Raw genomic sequence first — 5,047 nt, 5'->3', positions numbered from 1 at the left:
CGCTTGATGTACACTCATTGACAAACCGGGTACAGCAAATGTAACAACTGCTAATCTGCTGAGTCAGGTAGAACTGTCAAATTTGTGACCTGTTCTCTAAATGGAGTGATAACACCTTAAGCACATTACCGTGCCTTGGCTTAAGGATGACCTTACAGTCACTCGGTCCAAACTGAAGGCAGGATGCACTAACGAAAAGTGCCTGCAGATCTCCAACTCGCTTTACCGAAGCTAGTGCCAGCAATAAACCGGTTTTGGTGAGAACAACTGCAAGTCGGCTGACTGCCTCGAAGGGCTCTCGGGACGGTGGACAGGTCCCAAGTTGGAACCATATGGGGGCCAGGTGGGTTCAGCCTTCGGGCTCCCCTAAGGAACTTAACAACCAGCTCATTCCTACTCACCGACTGGCCAGCAATGGGGGTGTGATATACCCCAATAGCCCCCAGACAGCAACATAGTGTCCGCCCAGATCCGGTACACATCTGGTACGTGTGGAATACATGTGTACCAGATGTGGGCCGGATCTGGGCCGACACAATGTTGCTGTCTGGGCCGACACACAAACCTTGAGTCTGGATGGAGTCTGCCCGTCGCCCAGCCGCTCTTGCTGAAAGGCAAGAATTGATGCCACGTCACAAGTTACAGGGACATGAATTCGGACTGCGCATCATTTGGAAAAGACAGATCACTTAAGGGTGTAGAGACACCTTGGGGTGATTGGGCTCCTACATCTTAGGTTCCTTTCATCAACACTTCGAGATTAGTGCGAAGGTCCCCATCAAGGAGCCACAAATGAAGGCTCCATAGTTCCGGCTGAGGGTGCCAGATTGAGCCGCCCGTTTGGGAGAGGAGATCCCTCCGCAGCAGAATAGGCCAGGGAATTGCCATCAGCAGCTGCACCATGCCGGGGAATCACGACTGTCTCTGCTAGAGCGGGGCCAAATGGAGGACCAACCATCTGTCTTCCCTGATCTGGCTAATGACCTGCAGGAGCAGGGCCACCGGAGGAAAGGCATGCAAGCGTGTTTTCGGCTACTCGTATTCCAACAAGAAGAATATTACTACTATTATTTTTTTTTTTTTTGTTTATTTGGGTTGTCATAAAAATCTCAGTTACTCTTCATAATAATTGACAAATAAAAATGTGTTAATTTAACAATTGTTAACTTCCAAAACAAAAGCATGTATTCTGCTCACCTGGATTCACACAATTATAAATAATGCAGAAAGCTAATATCTGTAAACTTTCTTAATAAAGAGCATGCTTGTTTCCTCAGTTCTCAGTCTGTTGCTAGAGTGCATTCAAACCTTCTTTCTAACACTGGGCATAATTAGTCATTATAATTGATTATAAAAATTCATAATCAATCTTTAAAATTTCATTATCACAGTAATGCATTTTATTCCCTTCATTTAAAAAAATCTCTTGGATGTGCAAGCTGATGATCTGGGTGACATTTGCACATTGGTTTAAGCTCATTCTGTGAAGCGCTTAAATAAGAACCTATTGTATATTTACATTTGCAACGCGCTTGAATGAGGACATATTGTATATTAACATTTGCATAACCATCTGGTTATGCTACTAGCATTTTCTCTGAATTTGCCTTTCAAATGTTATAAAACTAGTATTAGCATAGTCATCTTCTTAAAATGTTAATTTTGCGCCATGTCAGGTCATCAAAAAAAAAAAAAAAAACACACACACAAAAAACAACAACAACCAACCAACCAACCAAACAAACAAAAACTGCTCTCAAAACAGTCTAAGCAGGGTTGCTGGTCTTAGTTGGTTTGACCTGATCAAAGCTGGTTTAGCTTGGCTCCTAATCTGGCCATCTGAAAAGTGCCTAAAATCTTTCTAAAACCAGTCAGCCAACAATTTTTGATAATTGGCATTTTGAGCATGAGGTGTAATGCTACTAGTTCCTTGTACAGCATGTAACATGATCTCTAGTGTTAGACAAGGTGCACGAGGAGAATAAAAAAAGGTTAAAGTATTTGCTCACCCTCATATTGACTGACTTTCTTTTGTGGAACATAAAATATTTTGAGAAATGGTCGCGACCCACTAGTAGGTCCCGGATCATTCTATAGGGGGTCGCGAGACTTTCTCTGTGTTCTCGATGTTACACCGGCACAGCCAATAAGTGAGCTTCACAAAAGGCTCATTGCAACAGACTACGTTTACATGCAACCAAATAATTCGTTAATAATCGTACTGACGGCTCAATCAGGCTGAAAAGCCTTCATGTAAACACCTTAATCGATCCAAATTAAATTTCGATCGGATTGAAAGGGGTGGTTTATTCCTTAACTAATCTGATTGAGAGGACATGTAAACACTTGATCGGATTGAAAACCGAAACTGAAGGACTGTGCATGTGCAATGGCGTTGAAATAGTGTAATGATGTATGACATGCTGAACGAGCTGTTTTTCCTGTTGCATAAAGTGTCATTTTAAATGAGTGTCCCGTCATCCTAAAATTCTCTTTTCACTCCGCGTCTGTGAAGTGGAGCAGGACAACGTCCCACCAATCCTTGTTTCAGACTCTCATCCACAGACGACTGCTTTTAGGCGTGGGAAGGGGGATTTTTAATGCGTGATAAATATAAGCAGCATAGCACAACGACTCATATGCTCAGTGTCTCCAAATTATGACCAGACTATTAAGTCTGCTGTTTGAAACAAATAAAGAACCAATGTAAGAGAATATTTAGTATGCGCAAACAGCAGGAAACTCTGTATATTCATGCAGTGTGTGCATGTCAAAAAAATCTATTCCGTTTTGAAGCTTGTGACAAAAAAACTGGCACATCAACCCGGTCACGTTTAGCGTTCATGTAAACACTACATTCAGATTCATCAAACAGGCTCCTTCTGGATTCAAGCCAGACACAAATTTCCAGAACTCGCAGATCGTGCAACGAAGTTTATCTTGCCATTTAGCACTACCTGTCTTTGCGAGTTGGGATTTTCAACAGTGACTGCAACAAAAACAAAAAGCAGGAATAGGCTGACAACAGCTAGTTTGTGTGCGACACTAGTCTATGAGTCGCACTTTCCCAAATTCCACCACGTCTGGATATAATCATTTCAATTTGCCTCATAGTCTGCCTAATTATTGAAAATGTTTGTGTGTTTTCATGAAATTAATTATAAATATAGCTGCGAGCAGCGATTGCGGGCCCAAGCCGGTGGCACCGCCACCCTGGTGCCTTTAGTTACACTAAAGCCAACGGGGTGGCGGTGTCACCGGCTTGGGCCCTCCATCGCTGCTCGCAGCTATATATATATATATATATATATATATATATATATATATATATATATATATATATATATATATATATATATACATATGGTGTGCGTCCACGGCGAGGAACGGGCAGAGAAGAGGGAATGTTTTTTAGTTCATTCCTACTTCCATAGGAATTAATTGAAAACGCTCGCTCTGCACCATTATCAATGTCAGTGCGGTCAAAAGCATTTTGAAAGTGACACACTTCCTGCTGCCAGTTGGTGGCGCTATAACTTTGACTCACAATAGTTACATCCATCTGATCGGCCTGCTGAAGCACGAACACACTGCTGAAGTTTCATCAAGATCAGTTAACGTATGCAGAAGTTATATTACTTCGTGTTTCTCTTTTCTCGCCATAAATTTGTTTCCTCGCCACGGCCAAACCGTTCGAGATATCAAAAATCCGTCCGCAATTTAGCATCCTCAATGTCTTGACTTCATGCTGACCGAGTTTGGAGGCGATTGGATGAATTCTCTAGGATGAGTACACCAAATTCCACAGCATGCGTTTTTCAAACAACCCATAATAGCAGACTTCCTGTTGGGCGGAGCTAATAACTTAGAGTGCGGAAGTTGTTCGGCCCGATGAGATCTATATGTGTACCGAGTTTCATATTAATTCACGCAAGCGTGTTTGATATATGGACCAAGTTTTCAGACCGTGTGCAAGGGGGCGTTGTTGAGCCCCCCACCACGCCCGGGTACCAGTTTCAGCCCGGCTCTGATGACCGTGGGTTCTGACCTGTGTGAAAAGTTTCAAGAGTTTTTGAGCACATTAAGGGCCACAAAAGCCCCTGAAACCTTGAAAAACAAAGATTAAATGGAATAGACAAACCCCCCCCCACACACACACAGACACAGAAAATTCTCCAGAAAATCCACATTCAAACCAAAATATCTGACTTCCTGTTGGTCTGAGGTAATGACTATAAATTAGAAAGTTGTCCGGCTTGATGAGAACAATACACCTACCAAGTTTTGTGATTCTAGGAAAAACTAAGCCCCCATTTTTGACTAAAGGTGGCGCTACTGAGCCATTCCACCACGCCCGTTTCTGAAACTTTGCACATGTCTACTGGATAATAAATGTGATGTGTCTGTCGAGTTTCATGCATTTTCAACCATGTGAAGAGTCTCAAAAGCATCCGAAAAGAATATTAAAGTTTGATGCGTTGCCACGACAACAGTATCTAAGATATCAATAATCCTTTCACAGGTCTACATCTGCCGTGTGTCTACATTATACACATAAAGTTTTAAGCAAATCGGGTAAAAATAAGAGGGTGATTTCAAAGCATTTTGAAAGTGACACACTTCCTATTGCCAGTTGGTGGCGCTATAACTTTGACTCACAAATGTCACATCCATGTGATCGGCCTCTTACAACGAACACACTGCTGAAGTTTCAGCAAGATCAGATAATGTATGCAGAAGTTATAACACACTTCCTGTGTCCCATTATTCGCCATAAATTCGTTTCCTCGCCACGGCCAAACCGTTCGAGATATCAAAAATCTGTTCGCAAGAATTCATCCTCGATGTCTTGACTTCATTCACACAGAGTTTGGTGGTGATCGGATGAATTCCCTAGGAGGAGTATTTCACATTCCATTGTATGCGTTTTCCAAACAACGTATAATAACCGACTTCCTGTTGGGCTTTTGTAAAACTTAGAGCACGAAAGTTGTTCTATATGTGTACTGAGTTTCATATTATTACATGCAAGCGTGTTTGATATATG

This window comes from Abramis brama, assembly GCF_963993115.1.
Source record: "Abramis brama genome assembly, chromosome: 5".
Taxonomy (NCBI): domain Eukaryota; kingdom Metazoa; phylum Chordata; class Actinopteri; order Cypriniformes; family Leuciscidae; genus Abramis; species Abramis brama.
Note: the sequence above shows the minus strand (reverse complement) of the source record.